The sequence below is a fragment of the Equus caballus genome, chromosome 6, assembly GCF_041296265.1.
Source record: "Equus caballus isolate H_3958 breed thoroughbred chromosome 6, TB-T2T, whole genome shotgun sequence".
In the NCBI taxonomy this organism is placed as follows: domain Eukaryota; kingdom Metazoa; phylum Chordata; class Mammalia; order Perissodactyla; family Equidae; genus Equus; species Equus caballus.
Window position 1 is genome coordinate 42,366,784 of NC_091689.1, and position 23,961 is coordinate 42,390,744.

The 23,961-nt window shown below is 36.5% G+C and overlaps 1 protein-coding gene and 1 pseudogene across 22 annotated transcripts in view; both read right to left on the reverse strand.

The window, feature by feature from the left end:
- ERC1 (ELKS/RAB6-interacting/CAST family member 1) overlaps window positions 1-23,961 on the reverse strand; it is a 516,922-nt gene that overhangs the window by 235,351 nt on the left and 257,610 nt on the right. The gene's annotated exons all lie outside the window — the stretch shown is intronic.
- Window positions 21,390-22,831, reverse strand: LOC138924754 (large ribosomal subunit protein uL3-like; annotated as a pseudogene).

Consider the following 23,961-nt stretch of genomic DNA (forward strand, 5'->3'; position numbering starts at 1 on the left):
CCTTTTAAAGAAATCCTTTCCTATATCAAAGGTCATATGATATTTATACTTTTATCTTGCCTTCAGTAGTAGACTGAATTAGTGGTATCAATTATTCGTTCCTCTGCAGTAGGAGTACACACCCACATCTTTGCCATGACCTCAGGGTGGGCAGAGTACACTTCTTTGGTCCTTGATTTTAGCTTGGCTATGTGACTTGCTTTGGGCAAAAGGATGTTAGCAGATCAGACACAAGCTGAGGCTTACGATATGTGTAGTCAGTTTGTATTTCTGCCACTACCAAGAAAACAACATTCTGAGAAGCTTCTGCCTCTAAAGTGGATCCTAGAATGAGCCACATGTGGAATAGCCCCCCTAGTCAACAACTAAAGCAGAGCCAACCATAGTAACCCTCCAATCTACGTGACTGAGAAATAAATGCTTATTATTATACGTGTATTAGGCAAGACTCTCCAGAGAGAGAGAACCAATAGGATATATCTCAAATATAGCATATGTGTGGGTATATGTATATATATAGAAACACATACTGATTTCAAAATATATCCTATTGGTTCTGTCTCTCTGGAGAATGCCGACAAATAAATAAATAGTATTAGTTAAACTGATTAATATAATAACTTATAATGTAATAATATGTTAATATAACACATTATAACATTACAATGTAATTATAATAATACAATACATAAGTTATATATTTTATGTATTATAAAATATGTATTTTATAAAATTATATATGATACATATTATATCATATATGTTTTTATATGGAATTGGCTCATGTGATTATGGAGGCTGACAAGTGCTAAGATCTGCAGAGTGGGTACACAAGCTGGAGACCCCAGAGAGCTGACAGTGTAGTTCCAATTCAAAGGCTGGCCAGCTCAAGACGTAGAAAGAGCCAATGTTTCAGCTCAAGTCCAAAAGCAGGGAAAAGACGATGCCCCAGTTCCAAAGCAATCAGGCAGGATTTACTCCCACTCAGGGGAGACAAATCCTTTTCATTCCATCAGGCCTTAAACTGACTGGAAGACCTGAATATTAACAGGATGAGGGCCACCCACACTAGGGTGGGCAATCTGCTTTACTCAAGTCTATTTATTTAAATGTTAATCTCATCCAAAAACACTCTCACAAAAACACCCAGAGTTAGGTCTGACCAGATATCCAGGCACCCCATGACCCAGGCAAGCTGACACATAAAATTAACCATCACAATTTGCTTATTGTGTTTATTATACAATACCTGACTGACAAACTTTTCAAGAATTTTAAAGTACTGCATTTCACATTTAGTCTTTAATCCACCTGGAATTGACTTTTATGTATGCTGTGAAATAGGGGTCCAATTTCATTTTTCCCCATAGGGATATAGAAATGTCTCAGTACCATTTACTGAAAATCCATTCTACCTTCATCTTTGACATTCATCAAGTATTCCCATCAGCATAGGTATACTTCTGTAATTTCTACTATGATCCACTGGTTTGCCTATTTCTGTACCAAAAACACACTGTCTTAATTATTATGGCTTTAAAAGGACTGACATCTAATAAAACAAGTCTCTTTTCAAGAGTATCTGAGCTATTCTTGAATTTCTGCAAAAATATTTATTGAGTCAAGGCACTGCTCAAGAACAGTTCATGAAAGTGACATATATTCAGGATTTCAATATCTTTCAAAAATTTTATAATTTTCTCCATTAAGATATTGAACATTCTAAAGATCTTTATTCCTAGACACTTTATAATTTTTTAAATATCACAGTAAACAGTATCTTCTTTAAAAAATGTAATTTTCTGTTTGGTGCAGGCTATAAAAATGCAACCGATTTCTGAATATTGATACTATATCTAGTAGCATTCTTAAATGCTCTTATTTATCTACAGATTTTTATTTATTTTGGAGACAATCATATCAAATACGAATGATAGTTTTCTCTCTTTCCTTCCAATTCTTATATTTATTTATTTATTTACTTTTTCCTCCCCAAAGCTTCAGCGCATAGTTTTACATCCTAGATCTAACTCATTCCAGTTCTTCTATGTAGGATGCCACCATAGCATGGCTGGATGAGCAGTGAGCAGGTCTGTGTCCAGGATCAGAACTGGCAAACCCCAGGCTCCTGAAGCAAAGCATGTGAACTTAATCACTCGGTCACGGCGCTGGCTCCTAACTCTTATATTTATTTTTTACTTGCCTTACTGCACAGCCTGGAACATCTACTACAACATTGAATACAAACGACAGCAGGAACTCTGCTTTAAAAGCTTTACCCATAAGTAAGTAGTTTAACTTTTAACAGATGTCCTTTATCAAATGAAGGAAATTCCTTTCTATTGATAGCTAGTTGGGAATTTTTTTAAATTATAAGTGAATGGGAGCCTGGTTCCAAGACAGTGGCATAGGAAGACCCTGAACTCACCTCCTTCCATGGACATACTGAAGCTACAACCACATATACAGAAACTTCTCCTGAAGAACTGAGGGCTGACTGAAGCTTCTGTACAACAAATGATAGAGGGACCACACAGAGATAGAAAAAAGGGACACACAGTATCAATGGGAACCCCACCCTCAAAGCGACGATGACCTACAGTAGGGAGGGATTTCACTGAGGGGACCATGCACAGACTCACCCACCCCGGAGTACAGTGAAAAAACAGTGCTTTAAAGGTCACTTCGACTATACAAGAAAGAAATCCATTTACTAACCCTGGAGTGTCTGTCAAATGGGCAGGGAACTGCTGGAACTCTTTCTGGTAAATGCCATTTTTTCTGTAGCCCCTCTACCTTGATAGTGCATATGGGAGCATGGTTCAGCTGCTCTAGCCAGCCTGCCAACAACACCCCAGTGAGTCCTGGGTCCCTGGCCCACACCAGCTCCAGTCATCCTCTGAGGCAACCCCAGTGTGGTGCACCCTGGGCCCCCCTGCCCACCCCAACTTCAGTTGCCCTGCCCTAGTTGCTCAACTCAGCATTGTGTGCCTCAGGACACCCCCAGCCCATGTCCACTCCAGCCAGCCTACCAAAGCCACCTACCACATGCAGTCTACACAAAGGATGCTCCTACACAAGGTCAACACTTCAAGACCAAGAGAGGTAGCTGTTTCGCCTAACTCATAGAAACAAACACAGAAAGTCAAACAAAATGAGACAAAGGAATATGTTCCAAATGAAAGAACAAGATAAAACCCTATAAAAATAAAACCCTCAGGAAATGAAGACAAGTAATTTACCTGATAAAGAGTTCAAAGTAATGGTCATAAAGATGCTTACCAAACTCAGCAGAAGAATGGAAGAACACAGTACGAACTTCAACAGAAAGTTAGAAAATATAAAAACCAACCAGAGATGGACAATACAATAACTGAAATAAGAAAAACATTCTAGAGGGAATCAACAGCAGATTAGGCGATACAAAAGAACAGATCAGCAATCTGGAAGACAGAATAGTGGAAACCACCCAATCAGAGAGCAAAAAGAGAAAAGAATATAAAAAAAAGGATAGCTTAAGGGGCTTTGGGAAAACATTAACCATACTAACATTCATATCATAGGGGCCCCAGAAGGAGGAAAGACAAAGCAGCAGAAAACATATTTGAAGAAATAATAAGAAGAAAACTTTCCTAACTTGGGGAAGAAAACAGATATCCAGTTCCAAAAAGATCATGAAGTCCCAAACAAGATGAACCCAAAGAGATCCACACCAAGACATATTATAATTACAATGGCAAAGGTAAAGAAGGTATATTAAGGGCAGCAGGAGAAAAACAACTAGTTACATACAAGGGAACTCCCATAAGACTATCAGATGACTTTTCGGCAGAAACTTTGCAGGCTGAAAGGCAGTGGAATGATATATTTAAAGTGCTGAAAGGAAAAAATTTATAACCAAGAATACTCTCCTTAGCAAGGTTATCATTCAAAATTGAAGGAGAAATAAAGAATTTCCCAAATAAGCAAAAACGAAAGTAGTTCATCACCACTAAATCAGGCTTACAAGAAATATTAAAGGGTCTTTCTTAAGAAGAAAAGAAACAGCTATAACTAGAAATAAAATATATGAAAGAAAAAAATATGACTGGAAAACACAAATATTTAGTAAAGACAATGGATCAGTGACTTAAAAAGCTACTAGGAAGGTTAAAAGCAAAAGTAGTAAAATTAGCTATAACTACATAAGTAGCTACCAGATACACAAAATAAAAAATGTAAAATATGATGTCAGAAACATAAAACTTGGTGGGGGTATAAAGATATAGAGTTTTTAGAATTAGAACTTAGGTGACTATCACCTTAAAACAGACTGCTATATAATATATAGGTCAATATATATGAACCTCATGGTAACCATAAACCAAAAACCTACAATAGATACTAAATAAATAAATAAAGAGAAAAGAACTCAAACACTAAAGAAAACCATCAAACCACAAGGGAAGAGATCAAGAGAAGAAGAAAGTAACAGAGAAGAACTACAAAAACAACCAGAAAACTACTAACAAAATGGAAATAAATCCATATCTATTATTAATTACTTTAAATGCAAATAAACTAAATGCTTGAATCAAAAGACTCAGAGAGCCTGAATAGATTAAAAAAAAAAGACCTATCTACATGCTGCCTACAAGAGACTCACTTCAGATCTAAAGACACTGACAATCTGAAAAGTAAAGGGACGGGAAAAGATATTCCATGCAAATGGAAATGGAAAGAAAGCTGGGGTAGCAACACTCATATTAGACAAAGTAAACTTTGTTTTAAAACAAAGACTGTAACTAAAGACATATAAGGACATTGCATAATGATAAAGGGGTCAATCCAAGGAGAGGATATAACATTTGTAAATATTTATGTAAACATTAACATAGGAGCACCAAATATATAAAGCAAACATCAACAGACTTAAAGGGAGAAATTGATAGTAATACAATAACAGTAGGGATATTTCATACCCCATTTACATCAATGGATAGATCATCAGACGGAAAATCAATAAGGAAATATTAGCCTTAAACAACACATTAGACCAGATGGACTTAAATAGATATTTACAGAACATTCTATCCAAACTGCAGAATACATGTTCTTCTGTGTGCACATGGAACATACTCCAGAACAGATCACATATTAGGACACAAAACAAGTCTCAATAAATTTAAAAAGATTCATGTCATAGCAACATCTTTTCGGACCACCTGGTATGAAACTAGAAATCAATTACAAGAAAACTGGAAAAAACACAAACGTGGAGACTAGACTAAATGCTACTAAACAACCAATGGGTTACCGAAGAACCAAACAGAAAATTAAAAAATACCTTGACATAAATGAAAATGGATTCACAACTCTCCAAAATCTACAGGATGCAGCATAAGCAGTTCTAAGAGGTAAGTTCATAGCAATACAGGCCTACCTCATAAAATAAGAAAAATCTCAATTTTACTTTACACTTAAAGGAACTAGGAAAAAAACTAAACAAAGCCAAAAGTTAGTAGAAGTAAGTAGATAATAAAGATGAGAGCAAAAGTAAATGAAATAAAGACTAAAAAAAAAACCAGAAAAGATCAATGAGACTGAAACGACGTTCTATGAAAAGATAAACAAAATTGATAAACTTTTAGCCAGACTCATCAGAAAAAGAGAAGGTGTAAATAAAATCAGAAGTGAAAGAAAAGAAGTCACAATTTAAGGCACAGAAACACAAAGAATTGTAAGAGACTGCTATGAATAACTGTACACCAACAAATTGGAAAATCTAGAAGAAATGGATAAATTTCTAGAAACACACAACTTTCTAAACTGAATCATGAAGAAATAGAAAATCTAAGTAGACTGATTACAAATGATGAAATTGAATCAGTAATACATAAATTCTCAAAAAACAACAGTCCAGGACCAGATGGCTTCACAGGTGAATTATACCAAACATTTAAAGAAGACAGCTATTCTCAAATTTTTCCAAAAAACTGAAGAGGAAAGAACACTTCCAACCTCATTTTATGAGGCCAACACTATCCTGATACCAAAACCAGACAAAGACACTATAAAAAGAAAATTACAGGTCAATATCCCTGATGAACACTGATGCAAAAAACCTCAACAAATATTAGCAAACCTAATTCAACAATACATTAAAAAGATTACACCTGAAGATCAAATGAGATTTATCCCAGGGATGCGAGGATGGTTCAACATCCGCAAATCAACCAAAGTGATACACCATATTAACAAAAGGAAGGAGAAAAACCATATGATCATCTCAATAGATGCAGAAAAAGCATTTCACAAAATTCAACATCCATTTGTGAAAAAAAGTCCCAAAAAAGTGGGTATAGAAGGAATGTACTTCATCACAATAAAGGCCATAAATGATAAACCCACAGCTAACATCACACTCAATAGTGAAAAGCTGAAAGGTTTTTCTCTAAGATAAGGAACAAGACAGGGATGCTCACTCATGCCACTTTTATTTAACATAGTATTGGAAGTGCTAGCCACAGCAATTAGGCAAGAAAAAGAAGTAAAGGTATTCAAATTGGAAAGGAAGAAGTAAAACTGTCACTATTTGCAAATGGCTTGACACTATATATAGAAAACCCTAAAGACTCCATCAATAAAAAAATTAAAAATTAAAAAAATTTAAAAAAAAACTATTAAAGGGCCAACCCTGGCAGGCTAGTGGTTAAGTTCAGCGTGCTCCACTTTGGCAGCCTGGGTTTGGTTCACAGGCATGGACCTGTGCTGCTGGTCAGTGGCCATGCTGTGGTGGCAACCCACATACAAAACGGAGGAAGATCTGCCACAGATGTTAGCTCAGGCTGAATCTTCTTCAGCAGAAAAAAAAAAAAACCTATTAGAACTAATAAATAAATTCAATAAAGTTGCAAGATACAAAATTATTACAGTCATGCATCATTGCCAACAGGGATACATTCTGAGAAATATGCTGTTAAGTGATTTTGTCGTTGTGTGAACATCATAGGGTATACTTAGACAAATTTAGATGGCAGAGCCTACTACACACCTAGGCTACATGGTATTAGTCTTATGGGCCCACCAACATATATGTGGTCTGTCATTAACCAAAATGTCACTATCCAGCCCATGACTGAATACAGAAATTGGTTGCATGCCTATATACTAATAATGAGCTATCAGAAAGAGATTAAGAAAACAATCCCATTTGCAATTGCATCAAAGAGAGTAAAATACCTGGGATAAATTTAACCAAAGAAGTGAAAGACTTGTACTCTGAAAAGTATAAAACACTGATGAAAGAAACTGAAGATGACATAAATAAATGGAAAGATATATCATGCTCATAGACTGGAATAATTAATATTGTTAAAATTCCCATATTATCCAAGGCAATGTACAGATTCAACAATCCCCATCAAAATATCAATGGCATTTTTCACAGAACTAGAACAAAGCATTCCAAAATTTGTATGAAACCACAAAAAACTTCCAAGTCCCAAAGCAATCTTGAAAAAGAACAAAGCTGGAGGTGTCATGCTCCCTGATTTCAAACTATACTACAAAGCTATAGTAATCAAAACAGTATGGTACTGGCACAAAAACAGAGACACAGATTGATGGAATAGAATAGAGAGCCCAGAAACCCACAGGTATATGATCAATTAATCTATGACAAAGGAGACAAAAATATGCAATGGGGAAAAGACAGGCTCTTCAATAAATGGTGTTGGGAAAACTGGACAGCTATATGAAAAAGAATGAAACTGGATGATTATTTTATACCATATACAAATATAAATTCAAAATGGGTTAAAGATTTGAATGTAAGACCTGAAACCATAAAATTCCTAGAAGAAAATATAGGCAGTCAGTTCTTTGATATTGGTCTTAGCAACAATTTTGGGACCAGTCTCCTTAGGCAAGGGCAATAAAAGCAAAAACAAACAAATGGGATTACACCCAACTAAAAAGCTTTTGTACAGTAAGGGAAAACATCAACAAAACAAAAAGGCAACCTGTTCAATGAGAGAAGATATTTGCAAATCATATGTCTGATGAGAAGTTAATATCCAAAATACATAAAGAACTTTCACAACTTAATATCAAAAAATAAACAACCAGATTAAAAGCGGGCAGTGGACCTGAATAGACATTTTGCCAAAGAAGACATACAGATGGCCAACAGGCACATGAAAGGATGCTCAACATCACTGATCATCAGGGAAATGCAAATCAAAACCACAATGAGATACCACCTCACATCTGTCAGAATGACCATTATCAAAAAGACAAGAAATAACAAGTATAAGTAGGGACATGCAGAAAATGAAAGTCTTGCACCTGTTGGTGAAAACATAAACCAGTGCAGCCACTATGGAAAGCAGTATGGAGGTTCCTCAAAAAACTAGAAATAGAATTACCATGTGATCTAGCAATTCCACTTCTCAGTATTTATCTGAAGAAAACAGAAGACTGATTCAAAGAGACATACACACCCCTATGTTCACTGCAGCATTATTTACAATAGTCAAGATATGAAAACAACCTGAGTGTCCACCGAAGGATGAATGGACAAAGAAGATGTGGCATAAATATACAATGGAATATTACTCAGCCACAAAAAACAACAAAATCTTGCCATTTTCAACAGCATGGATGGACCTAGAGGGTATTACGCAAAGTGAAATAAGTCAGACAGAGAAAGACAAATACGGCATGATTTCACTTATATATAGAGTCTACAAAACAAAACAAACAAAACAAAAAAGAAACAGACTCATAGATACAGGAAACAAACTGATGGTTACCAGAGCGGGGAGGAATTAGGGGGCAGGCCAAATAGGTGAAGGAGATTAAAAGGTGCAAACTTCCAGTTATAAAACAAATAAGCCATAGGGACACAAAGTACAGCATAGGAAGTACAGTCAATAATACTGTAATAACTTTGTATGGTGACAGACCACAACTAGACTTGTCATGGTGATCATTTCATAATGTATAAAAAATCATAGCACTATGATGTACACCTGAAACTAACAGAGTCTTGCATGTCAATCATGCTTCTATGAAAAAAATTTAAATTATAAATTAACGTAAAGTTTCTGCATTTCTTGAGATGATCATATTACTATTCTCCTACCATTTCTAATATGGTAAACTATAGTACTTAGTTTTCTAATGATATCTATCTTGAACTCCTGGAATAAACCTAACTTCTTCAGGCATATTTTTCTTTCTCACTAATTTTGGATTGGCAATATTTTGTTTAGAGATTTTTGCATTAATGTTCATGGTTGAGACAGGCCTAAACTTTTCCTTTCCTGTACTAACTTTCTCAAGTTTCCACATGAAATTATGTTAGCCTTATAAAATATGCTGGTGATTAACTGCTCCCTCTTTCTATTTTCTGGAGTTGTTTCTGTAAGATTGAAATTATTTGTTTGTTGTGTGATTATTAAAAATCAATATAACTCTCTGGGCTTGAAATCTGTGGGAAAAAATTTAATACTGACTCATTTTTTTCAGATTCTCTTTTTCATATTTAGCTAGTTTTGTTAAGTTTTATTTTTCTTGGCATTTGCTCATTTAATCTAAATTTTCAAATGTACTGGCAAAGATATCCTCATACTTTTTAATACCTGAAGGACTTGTAGTTATGAACCCTTTATCATTCCAAAAACTGTTTACTGTGCTTTTCCTTTTCTCTAGTCTCACCAAAGGCCAATTTTCTTAGTGTTTTCAAAGGACCAATTTTGGACATTATGGATCCTTTTTTAACAAATGGGGGAGTGTTGGTGCCTATTAGACTTTCCATCTTGGGCTGCCATGGACCTTTTCTTTTGTCCTGCCAAGATACAAAAACCAATGTTCAAGTTCAACAGCTTATCAAGTACTTATCTTTGAATACCCTGTCTATTTATCCCCTGACCTGAGAATTTCTTACTTTCTTGCCAACTTATGAAGGCATATTTTACCAATCATCTTTAATTGTTTCTGTGGAAGTTATTTTCCAAGCATCTAGTCTGCCATGTTTATAGACATTTTACCTTTTATTCCAAACTTTCACAAAGAGAATTTTGCCTGTTAGTAAAACACAATTTTCTTAAGTATTGCTTAATTTTCCCAACCATTTGAGTGCCAGACCCTCAAGGTATTTCTCCATCAGATCATACATACATCCAAATAAGTTTTAAAGCAATTTAGTATTTAAGGCAAGAATGGTACCATAAACCAAAATTTCTAACTAATCATCTGATTTGCACTCTGGCTCCAGGCCAGGGAAACAGTTTCAAGGTTAAATTGAAATACTTCACTTTCTGTTACTTTTCCATAATCCCAGAGAACACATTCAGCTATCCCTATTTGAATATCTATTCCATTACATGCCCAGCACACAACAGTCATTGTATAGTTTTAGCTATAGTCACTGAGAAATAAAGGTAATGAAAGGTGAGTAAAAGACGAGAGAGAGATATACTACACTAAACAAGGAAGAAATTCTCCACAATTTTGAAATGTGCTCCAGGTCACAGTACAATTTTCAAAAGCATATGTTTTAAGACATAAAGAAAAGCCCAAGCCAGAGCTCGGATTCAAGTCTGTAACTTAAGAGCCTCCAGTAACGTACTAAAGAGAAAGCACAGGGCTTGACAGTGTGCAGTGCCAGCAGGACCAGATGGTTTACTTAAATCACAAGCTAATAAACTTTTACTCAGAATAAGAAGGGAACAAATTTTACCGAAGACCCATTTTCCTTAAGAAAGCAAAGGAACTGGGTGCTTCAGGTGCTAGCAAAGACTGCATCTTCAAGTTTCCCACCTTCTGCTGTTCCACAGCCAAATGCAAAATACTTTTTGTAGTTTCCAAGATGCTTATGGAAAATCTTGTTATAGTTTCTTGGGAGAGTAAGAAGCATAAGTCTCCAAAGGAACAAAAAGGACCAGAAGAAAAAGGGAGTGGTACAAAAAGATTATCTAGAGGTTAAGTATTCATCATAGAAGTCAGATTTTCTCTTGAGAGATCCACTACTTTTCTTGATTTCAACAAAATTCTAAATTAAGAACCACTGTGATATACAAGTACCAAAAAGAGAAGATACCAAGCTTCAGAGTTGAGGAGCATTTTTAAAGTATTAGTGAGAATTTACATATATACATGTATATATACATTCTACCATCCTCTCCTCACAAACTCCTAAAAAGTGTCTCACAATCACTACTAATGAGAATTTGAATTTACAGAATTCCTAAAAGAGATTTATGCTAGTATTTATACTAGAAATCTTCTCTTTATCCAAATATGTTCTTTTTGCCAATGCATGGTAATTCTTTGACAAGATTTACCCCAATAGCGCAGTATTTTATGAATACGAAATAGCTATAGCTATTACAATAATCACAGCATCAATTCACATTATTTGTTCACTTTGAAGTACTCGAAGTGCTTTGCAGGTATTATCTCATTAAATCCTCATAACGATCCTATGAGGTAGATATTAGGTATTATTATTATCCTCCTGTTTACACAAGAAGAAACAGGGTTAGAGGGTTTAAGTGCCTTACATCTAGAGGAGGCAGAGGTGGGATTCCAACCTAGGCAATCAGACTCCATTGTATTGAAAGTTCATGCTGCTTTGCTACAATGTATCAGTGTTGAAAAAGTCCTAGAACAGCTTTCCACAATTATATCTAATGAATCGCTCTGGGGAGTGTTGTAATACCCACTTTGGCATCTTTCCATCCTTTCTTTCTCTCCCTTCTCTCCGACCCACCAAATATTTAATGCCTACCAGGTGCCAGGTACTGTGTGTCATGCAATGAGGGCATAATAGAAAACAAAACAGACATGTTTCCTTATTGTTCTTGAGCTTAAAGTCCATATAGAGATAGTTATTAATAAATAAAATTCACAAATATATAATAATAAATTGTGAATAGTATTACGTAGGAAGGTATAGGATGCCATGAGAACAAGTAACATGAAGCCTTGATCGATGTTTTGGAAACCTAGAGAAAGTTTTCCCAAGAAAGTCAAGGAGCAGGAGGCGAGGAAAAGGGCATTCCAGCTTCAGGGCCCAGATGTACAGCAGCCCTGAAGTGGAGAAGCACATACCTACAAGAAAAGATAAAAAAGACCAAAGTACCACAAGCCCTGAGGAGAAGAGGAAGAAAGGTCCAAATGTGGCAGAAGAGGGAGGAAGCGGCCAGATGCAGAAGGATTTTGTAGGCCATATTAGAGATTGGGATTTTATCCAAAAGCAACAAGAAGCTACAAAGGGATTGGACTAAATAGAGGAACAAGTAGATTTAGTATGTTAAAACAGGAATTACTAATATAATGGACTAAGGAATCTAAGCTGAATAGAGAGGGAAGCAAAGACGGTTGATGATTTAGGATAAAGCAAAAAGAGACAAAGAAGTTCAAATGATGTGGGAAGATAGTTGTAGTAGAATACTCAAACAAGAAAGTTAAAATGATAGGACATTGTGATTATAGAGGAAGATGCTGTAATGAGTGAATCTGGACACAGACTAGGTTACAACAAGATCTAAGATGCTGGATATAGAATGAAGAAAGTCAGTGGAGGCAATGGCGCTTGTCAAGAAGCTGAGAGGACAAAGTAACAAATGGTTTATCCACGCAGATTCTGAAGCCAGTGAGATAAACCTTCAGTGACAAGCCTCAATGTTATAGCTGAATGGCATGTGCCTCGAAGAAGCAGCGGTTCTTATAAGAATGTGATGGGATAACGGTCTAAAGGTATAACAGGAAATAAGAACGATGAGAGTTCTTATTCTGTAACCTAAGGTTCAGAATAGACACTTCTTATCACCAGAAAGGGTTGTTGGGAGTTTCCAGGGGAGAGGCTAGATTACACTTCAGGCAAAGGAGGTGAAGGTGAAAGATGGCTCGAGAAGGAAATTAAGAATGTATGTGCCAGGGCCTGACACAGAGTACTCACTCAATGACTATTTGTTGAATGAATGAACAGATGAATTTATGAATTTTGGTGACTTAGGAAGGAGATGTCAAAGGGATAGGAAGAGTTAAAGAGTTGGGTTAAGGCAAGAAAGTACTGAATAATATAGAGATGATGGTTCAGTAGAGTATACATGATTGGGATCTTAGTTTTTGGACAATGCCTTGTGAAATGGGGATGAGATACAGAGTAAAATTAACTCTACTAGGTTCTTTGAAGATGGTGGGCACTATTACCACTGGAGTATAAGTTGAAAATAAATCAGATGCTACCAAAATAAGAATTTAAAGTTTTCATCTTTTCTTTTAGTCCCCATTTAATGCACATATGACTTACATGATAGTGTTGATTATAATTTTCTACTACATTTATTGAAAATCAGATATTCTAAGTGATTCTTTTCTTTTTTTTTCTCCACAAAGCCCCAGTACATAGTTGTATATCCTAGTTTTAGGTCATTCCAGTTCTATGTGGGACGCCACCACAGCATGGACTGATGAGCAGTGTGGAGGTCCATGCCCAGGATCCAAACCAGCAAGCCCCGGGCCGCTGAAACAGAGCGTGCAAACTTAACCACTCAGCCACGGGGCTGGCCCTCTAAGTGATTCTTGTGGTAACCTAACAGATGCCACTGAATTCAGTAGGACATTAAACTCAGGAATTGTCAGGTACTATTGCTATCTTTTATTCTTGACTTTACGAAAGACCCAAATATGAGTAGGAGTCACATATACGGCACTGAAGAAGAAACCACAAAAACCCTATTTCCACAATTCAACTTTGGGAGTCACTAGAGTTCGTGACCTTTTATATATTGCTGCATTTGTCTAATAAGTCGACACTGCCAAAGATTTGTGAGAATAAAATACGCAAATGACACTTTAAATAATTAATGTGCTCTATAGGTGAGGATTTTACAAAATGTTTTCACCATCTCTCAAAGTATGGCTCACATTCCCATAGGACACTTAACAATGCTGGATATTTTTATAAAAGCATATGGTTTATAAGTATCCATACAGTTAAGACTGACTTGTAAGATGAGACAAATTCACACTGATGGGCTATATTCCTTCACTGGCAACTGCCCTTAAGTTTCCAGTAATACTATGCTGTGGTGACAAATCTTCACCTGAAGATAAATTTAAAAAGAATGGAAACTCGACAAGACGAAAGAAATGCTTCCTTTGCGAGCCATCTCAATTTTCCTTTTTTTAAAAAATCAACTCAGAGGCTCAGGTAGATAAATCCTATAATAAGCACTCATCACGCCTAAGTGGAGCTTGAAAACTCAAACATCAGTAAAGTGTGGATGCACATTTTGAAAGCAGAGCAAATGCTTCCCTGGTGCTGTGACTCTCACCATTATGTCACAGAAACTAGAAAGAGGGTTTAAGAAGGACCAATGTTCATCTCACTGCCAATTCCATTTAGGTGGTTTTTTTGTAACATAGCATCAAAACCAAAAACTAAAAATTTGAATTAAAGCACTGAAAACTAATTTTTTGACAAGATTGTTATTTGATTAATGTCTCCTATAATCTGCTCATTTCAGCAACAAACAGGTAGTAGCAGAATCAAGTAAAACAAAAAATTAATAATTTCCTGGGCCCACATAAACTCCATAGCTCCTCTCCACTGCTGGAAGAAAGAAGGAGAGAAATAATCTAAATAACATCACATTTTCTTTCTCCAGCAGCAATAACAAAGAAGATGTGGCAACTATCATTTTATACTCTTCTGTATCTAGATCTGAGACTTCTTTATATTTCATTAGGGTTTGCAACAAATGAGTGATTCAGGAAAAGAAACACAAATAGAAGTGGAATAACAAGACTTTCCCTTGAGCTTCAAACTCTGGTAAGCTCTATTCTGAAAAAAATGTTCTGCACTGCTAGGAAGTCAAACTAACAGGATACATGCTAGGAAGGTTATATGAGTTGTCCAGGTTTTGGAAAGAAATTTCTTTCTTAGTTGGAATTATTTGGCTATTTCACATGGAGAACACATTAATTCCATTTTACTACAGAAAACAGTAATCTGGGGCCAGCCTGGTAGCGTAGTGGTTAAGTTTGTACACTACTTTGGTGGCTCAGTATCCATGGGTTTGGATCCTGGGCACAGATCTTCACACCACTCAGCAAGCCATGCTGTGGTGGTGTCCCACATACGAAATAGAGGAAGATCGGCTCAGGTGTTAGCTCAGGGACAATCTTCCTTGGAAGAATGAAAAAGAAAGGAAAGGAAAGGAGAGAGGAGGGAAGGGAAGAAAAGAAAGAAAAAAGAAAACAGTAATCTGCTCACTAGCATAAAGTCACCAATAGAGAACAGAGCATTTAGGGCTTAAGCCCTTTTTGTAAGACATAATGAACAATTTGAATAAAGCAGCTTCATACTGTTTCCTTAAGTTTGCAACAATAAAAATAAAAGTTTACTGGCATTTTAACTGAAATTTTAACCCTTCTCATCTCAACTGCTGAAACAAAAAAATCAAACAGCTACCAAGAAGTAAAGAGTGATATTTCATTAATTAGAGAGACGTTTTGTACAGAAAACATATTATTTCAATATAACTCCTGGAAAATGATTACAGAGAAAATATTGGCAAATGAAATGACAGTTATTGGACCTTATGAAAACTTTACCATAAGCCAAAAGAGAAAAGTAAAAGGGTGGGAGTTAATGTCTGGCAACCCAAGGATACCAAGAGGGAACTCATAAGTATACATGAGTGTGTGTATGTACACACACACATACATACACAGATACATACAGAATTATTTTGGCCACAACAATAAGGCTCAGCATTTGTATACTGCCTTTATAGACTACCAAAACACTTACAGAGGTAATAATTTGCTCCACACAGGAGCTTAAAAAGATTATGGTTATTACCCTAAATCACAGTTAGTAAATAGAAGAAAAAAAAGAATCCACATCACTTGACTTCTGGTTCAGTGCACTTTGCACTAACCCTTATTGCCTCTTTATTCATTAAACAGGTTGATGATAAGAGAAAGGAACAAGTGAGGGCCAAATTAGAGCTTGGGACATGCCACACACAAAAACTATCTGTTATGTAGGATAAATCCTGCTGTGCATATTTCTCTAGGAAAATATGTTTCATTGAAAACATCCAGGAAGGTGCAGCCAAGGAGAACAACAACTGCATACAAAAGTCAGCGGGAGGCCATCTGGCTCTCATGACTTCACCTTCAGCCGTATCTTGGATGACTGCCTCTATCGTCAATAAGTTGGTTTATCAAACTTCTCAGTAGGAGATAACAGAACAAGGGCCAAACACCCCAAGAACTCATTACAAGCAAACTAAGTATCATCTGTTATAGATGTGCCACACAGATTCCAAAAGCGCTTTGCAGCGCAGCAGTGGTTAAGCAGTGTAGACAGAAGTATAAAAACGTCTACTTTGAAACACTATCTATAGACTCTGGCAATCACCTCTCTGGTTTAGTTTTGGGGTGTGCCAAGGTTTTGTTTCTTTTCCACTAAAGTTAATTTTTCATTTGATTATAACTTTTGAAAACAGAGATGTGGTCCTTTTGTTGAATAAAAATGAAAATCAAGCTGAAATTCAGAGACGTAGATATTTCCTGAACTTCCAGGACAATATAATCATGTACTACTATACTATCAAAAATTTTTCAAGAGGAAAAAACTACAATAACAAAAAAGACAAACACAAATGCATTATTTTAAGAATTACTGCTATGAACTACTCAAGTATCTAGAGATTTTCTTTGGTCATACCATTGGATGTGGTTATTTCCTGGGGGCTTCAGTGTTCCTTCAGAATTTCTTTACTTGTTGTCTACTGACCCCATCTGGCAAAATTATAGAGGAAGTTATAGTGGCTAAAGCTTCTGCCAAGTCAACTTTTTTATTTTACGTAAGGAAAAATTTTAAGAGAAGTAAGAAAATAGAAGGTCAGGGCAAAAGAATCTAAGGATTCTTAGCTTTATCCTTCTATAACACATAGGATGAGAGGGCAAACAGGTAATTAAGAAAAAGCGATGCCATTGGCTTATAGTGATTTTAAATTATAAATTTCAGCTACTCCTCACTCTCACTTCATACCACATATAGAATCTCAATATTTATGCTGCCGTATTATTTTTAAAGTTTTCCATGTTCTTTTTCACATATACTGAACATGACTCCATCAAAGGGATATCTTTTATGGCTATCAGTAATCTAAAAGAAAGACTTCATGCTGCAGCCTTTTCCTTGTTATTCTTGAAGATGCTTGTTAGTATTTGATCTTTTATTAAAAGAGTTTTACTAAAACTCTGAGATCTTTTTTTGTTTAATACAAAGAGGAAGTAATTATTTCAAAATTGTATCCAGCATAACTAAATGAATAAGATTTTAAATAGTACAAGGTAATTTAAAATTTTAAGTACAGAGTTACTAAAAGTAGAGAAATATCAGTTTAAAACCATATAAATCAGCCTTGAGATTACAGGTTTTAGTTGTCTGCCATTCTTACTATCAACATTCAGAATCTGATTCTGCTAAAGGGGGTACAAATTACGAGGAGAAATTGAAGGAGTTTTAAAAAGACATTGAGAGTTTCATTTTATTCACCATCAGACTTATTCCATATTTGTGAAGGTGGCTACAACATTAACACAGAGGTTCAAATCTTCTTTTGAACACTGATTCTCTGAGACATTTGAGTTTTTAAATTTGCTCTTATTTGAACATATCTGGGTAACTTCCATTAATAAGTGGACTGAAATGCAGAATAATATTGGGTTGCCATTACTACAGACTATACTATTCCTTTAACTTGAAACCATTTCATACATCTTTCTAAGATCAAAAGATGGAGAAGTCTAAACACAGAGATTTCTGCTATGGCAGGGTACAGCCATTTAACTTCTTCTTTCAACAAGCCAGAGATGGCAGAATTCTCTTTGAAGTGGCAGCCCTGTTGGCCTTTGAAGTCCCTTGTCAATTGCAGAATGGCTCTGCTGGGGTTTGTTTTGTAGCCAGCTGTCACCATGAAAGCAGACATGACGTATTTCCAGCAGTCTCACTTAAGGGCCTGTCAAGTGACTGATTTCATAACCAGTCACCATAACAAAGGAGATTCAAACTCATTGACATTAGAGCAAGAGTCTACAATGAAACTTACTAGGTTCCTCTCGACAGAGCTTGATTTAAATACTGAAATGATTATACAATGGCAAAGAGAAAATGATCGTGAATTTAACTGTCACATCTCCTCAGATCCCTGAATTACTAAAATTGTATTTTCCACATGTTTATCAATAAAATGTTTCATAATAACATCTTACTTTTTAAAAATGAAATATCTTTGAACAACAGTATCTTCAGTCTTCACATTGACGAAAAATGATGACTTCTGCAGAAATCAGTAAACTGCTTTAAAAGTATAGTTTTTAAATTGCTAACTTACAACTGGACTTTCTTATAAGACTGAATGATTCTATATAGTTCTGAGAAACATGTTTGTATTTGTAATATTTTTAGATGGCTCAGCTACTCATCTCAAAAATCCCCATCACAACTGATACAGAAATCAGTTTAAGACTTATAAGGGATAAGTAAAGAAAAAGAATTTAAGAAATGTTAAGAAACTTCTATAAATTATAAATGTAGCCCATTATAGCACTAAATAAAAAGAAACAATCTTAATAATACTATAAATCTATTTTTAAGGCAGGGAGAGAGAAGACAAATTTTGAAAAACCTGATGTCAAATTTACCAATGATGATCAGAAGTATTAGTCCTAGTGGAAGGAAATAAAGTAGGATCAAAAAGATTTTCTTAGTAATTTGATCACATTTTACATCTGTTCTGCAGAATGTTTTAAATTTTTACATGTTTTTATGAGAACGGCTTACTGCTGTTTCAGAGTTACAGATGAGACGCTACACAAGACTGTGAGCTGACTCCCACTACCTGAAGTTCAACAACAGCGGAGCTGGAGTGCTGAACGCTAATCCTGTGAGACATAAGAAGTCCTCTACCTCCCAGTGAAGTAGAAGTCAGGGACAATGACGATTTCTAAATTTTATTTTTCCATTTTAGCTACCATGCTTTAAAATCAAGCACTAAAGGAAGTAAGTTACTTTCAAACAAATAACATCTATTGTAATTCTTTAAATCTACGATTCTGAAATTTTGAGTTTTTTGTGTCAGATGGCAAAGTGCTTCACCAAATCCGGTGGAAGGGAGTTACAACAAAGAACAAAAATGTAGTAATTCAAAATATATTTTTGGTAGCTACTGCAAAAATCATGAAATTACCATTAAACCTTAAATTGTTTAGTAAATAAGTAAAGTGATGCTGCTGTGATTAGGGGTGCAAGTATTCAGGAGGTAAGAATAAAATTTCATTCATTTATTCAATTATTCATTCATTCACTCAATATATTCACTGAATATCATTATATACCAGACATGCTGGTAGGTGTTAAGGATACAACAGTAAACAAGACACAGCCCGGGGCCTCAAGGAGCTTTTTGTTCTCTCAGAGAAGACAGAGACAGTCTCTTAAAGTGATGGACAATAATTAAGTAATAATAACACAGTGTTGTTTTACGACAAACAGTACAAGGTGCTGCTGAAAAACACAGGAAAGACATGTAACTCAGACTTGGAAGGTCAGAGAAGGTATTTTGGAAGGAGAAATAGGACTTCTCCAGACTAAAGAATAGAGTTAAGATGAAGACACTGCCTCATACAGAAGGAACATGTAATGTAATAAATGCAAACCATTCTTTGTTCTTCCGAAAAAGGACACAAATGAGCACTGATGCTCTTTTTCTGTCCAGGAAACATTAAATATATCTAAGATTTATTGCTTAAATTATTAAATAATACTATTAAGAAAGTATTTATCATGGTGACTGGTAATTAATAGGTAATCAATAAATGTCAGTATCTCAAGCCTTGTAAGATGCTATGTACTTCCTACGTGTCATATTTCTAGTAACAAGCCAGGCACATATTTATAGAGTCATCCAAATCTTAGTTCAGAGAAATATAGAAAGTAACAGGTACTTTCTCAATTTACGTGCATTTGAGATTAACTGGAAGAAACCTGCATATTGTGAATGGCTAACACAAAGTTAAAGTAAAAAGAGAAAAGCCAACCATGTGTTATCTCTGAAGTTTATATTTTTAGCTCAGAGCACTCTTCTGAGCTCAATCCATATATCCAACTGTCTACTTGCAATCTTCATGAGAAGAGGACACAGGCATCTCAAATTTAACATACACAGAGCTAAATTCCTACCTTAAAGCCCTCCTCCTCCAGTTTTCCCCACAGTTAATAAACACCACTATCCACCTAGATCCTCATGGCAGAAAATGTGGGGATCATCCTTGTCAAATCCCTTTCCTCTTCCACATGCAACCCATCAGCAAATCCTGTTGACTCTCTCCAAATACATCTCTCCATCTCCAGCGCCGACATCCGACCACGCCCCTACATCATGTGGTATCTCCCTAAGGAGTATTCCCCCGTCTACCCTTGCTCTCCCTCTACTTATTCTTCATATCACTGCCAGGATAATCTTTCTAAAATGTAAAATGAATTTTTACCACTCTTTTGCTTACAATGACTGACAGGCTAACCATCATGATTAAGATAAAATCTAAAATCGTTTGCAAGACCATCCTACATAATCTGGTTTCTGCCTACCTCTGTAGTTTCACATCATACCATCTGTTCTTTCACTTATTTATTTATTCATTTATTTATTCACTCATTTATTTATTCACTCACTCGTCTAACTATCCATTTAGCCACCAACTCACTTCTACTCAGTATTCCCCACTAACTCTGGTTTTCTTTTGGTTCCCTGACTATATCACACTCTTCCCATTATTGGGGTGGGTGTCCACACATGTGGTTCCCACTGAAGTAAACTTCTTGCCATTCTGAATCTCACTAATTCCTACTTGCTTTTCACCTCTCAATTTAAATATCACTATCTTAGCAATGCTTCCCTGACCATTCATTCTAAATAAGGTCCCCTTGTTATACTTGCATAAAATACTATGCTTTTAATTACTTGCCTATATCACACTTTTAAAGAATGTTTATATCTGTGATCACCTGATTAATCTCCCTAATAACATATAAGCACCATAAGGAAAGGGACCATATTTGTTTGGTTCAGTAAAATATTCCTACTTTCTAGCACATAGTAGGCTCTCAACAAACATTAATTGAATAAATAGAGTAATGTAATACCTTTGAAGCCATTAAACTCTTAATGCTGGGGTCACATATTCTCACAATGGACAGATGCCTCTTTCTCACTTCTGTAACTATTCTACTCCTCCTTCCTACATAAGCTCCATCACTCATGCTATAAACTTATGTGTCTAGTATTACATAAATATGGGGTAACACATGTACAATTATGACATCTCTTGAAAGTGACCTAGTCTTTCACTAACCTAGTCTTTTACCATTCTTTCTTTTTTTCTTCCCCCCCACTGGAAAATAGTGTTTATTGGGATCCCACCAGCTGCACAATATGCACCTGTCATTAATCTCCTTCTTCCTTTGCAATTCGGTCTTTCTTAAGTGATCCCATGAATGCTTTCTTCTCCTCCACTGTCTAGAAGCGGCCATGGCCAAACTTGGAGGTGGTATGGATGAACTTGAGGTCAACCTTCTCCAGGGCCCACCACTTTGTCTGCACCAGCAAGGACATGCAAAGGGTGAGCACTCGCTTCTTGGTTCCCACCACCCAGCCTTTCGGCATGAGAAAGTCATTGGTCACTTCACCAAAGCGGACAAAGCCACCCAAAGGGTTGATACTCTTGTCAGACAGATCACAATCAGTGGAGGCACTGTTCTTGATCAGTTTGCCATCTTGATGAGGTAGCCCTGGCCAATCTTGGAGATCTTCTTGTTGATCTTGGTGCAGTGATGGTAGCCTTTCTGCCCAGCCCGTGCCACAGAGAAAGCCACTCAGACAGAATGCCATGCCCCAATACAGGCAACCTTGCACAGCCGTTGGTGGGTCTTGCAGGGCAGCTTCTTGGTGTGCCCGCAGCTAGTGACCCCTTTGTAGCCTTTGCCTTTGGTCACCCCGATGGCATCGACCATCTCATACTGCCCAAAAACTTGGTTCACAGGAAACTGCTGCTCCAGCCTCCCATGGGGCTGGTCCAATTTCTCAGCCACAGTGCCTCTATTCACTTTGATTTCCTTGAGATAGGGCTTCTTCTGGCGCAGAGGAAGCAGGAGCATCTGGGTGTGGGCGATGACACAGATGACCTGGCAGTACTTCTTCATGCTGTTGAAGTCCTTCTCCAGTTGCTTCCAGTCACTTGCAGTATTTGGTGAAGGCCTTCTTCTTAGGCTTATGCCACTTCTTGCAGAAGTGCCTTTTGCACTCATGGCAGTTATGCTCAACAAAGATGGCTTTGAAGGTATGGAGGCCCCGAGGCGTTTCAGCGTAGCCCACAATGCCCACAACGACCATGGGTGGCCTCTCCACAATGGTCACAGCCTCCACAATTTCCTTTTTGTTCACCTTGGATCCTGGCCTATGGATCTCACACACAATGCGGCTCATGCTGGCCTTGTAGCCTAGGAAGGCTGTGAGGTGGACAGGCTTGGAAGAGTCATCCTCGGGGGAGCTCTTCACCTTCCCATGGTGCCGGCTGCTGCATTTCCGAGGCAAGAAGCCCAGGGACCCGTGCTTGGGAGCAGAGAACTTCCTGTGAGACATCCCACCGTCGAAGGCTGCTGGTAGAGCACCATTATTTCTTAAAGGAAAAATTACTTTGGACAAACATGTTTTTAGACCACAGATGTTTTTCCAAAAACAAAATGAAAAAAAGGCCAACTACATCAGAAAAGTGCTTGTACTTGTATAGTTCAGTACTACAACTGTGTCAGGCTCAGGAGAATAAACTAAATAGTAGCTGCTAAGTATGCATATGTATACATAGGTATCCATTCATCCAACACATTATAGAGTTCAGCTGCCCAATTCAGTAGCCACTAGCCAGACACGGCCATTTAAATTTAATTAAAATGAAATAAATGTGAAAACTCAGCTCTTCAGGTGCTCTAGGCACATTTTAGTACTCAAGAGAAATGTCTGGCGAGGGGCTATCACACTGGACAGAAGAGTTATAAAACATTTCCATTGTTCTAAAGTTCTCTTAAACAGTGCTGCTATAAAGACCACAGAGGCTTCAGTAACCAATGAGCACTTGTGAAGAAAAATGTACACTCATAGAATTCACATTACATCAAAAGAAAAAAGTAACTTCTGATTGGAACTCAAACCCTTTTCCTAGGGAATGAAATTTACCTACCACATCTGAGCTCTAGGAGCATGCACTACTACTGAAATAATCAGTCTTCTCGGTATTGTCAGTACACAGAAAATGTGTGTGTGTGCATCTGTGTGTTTAAGAGAAAAAAGTCAAATATTTAAACAGATATTTCCAATTCCAATCTAAAATTATGAGGATCAAACACTTAAAAAAAATTTTTAACCCTAAATTTTCTGTATCTTCTTACTTCTAGGAATAAGGTCTAAGCATTATGGTTCTAAAATCCATATTACAGTATGTTTTTGTGTATTTAGACACTTATTATTATAAACATACCTCTTGGAGTTGCTTTTGCTGCATCTCATAAGTTTGGTGTATGCTATTTTCATTTTTGTCTAGAAATATTACCTAATTTTTCTTTCTTTTCTTTTTCTTTTTTCGGTGAGGAAGATTGTCCCTGAGCTAACATCTGTTCCCAATCTTCCTCTTTTTGCTTGAGGGAGATTGTCCCTGAGCTAACATCTGTGCCAATGTTCCTCTATTTTGTATGCGGGACGCTGCCACAGCATGGCTTGCTTAAAAGTAAACTGGAAAATAGGAGTGGTAGTAACAACACAAGTATCAGTATTAGCTAACATTTATTGAGTGATTACTATATGTCAGATTCTAAGAGCTTTATACATATAATCT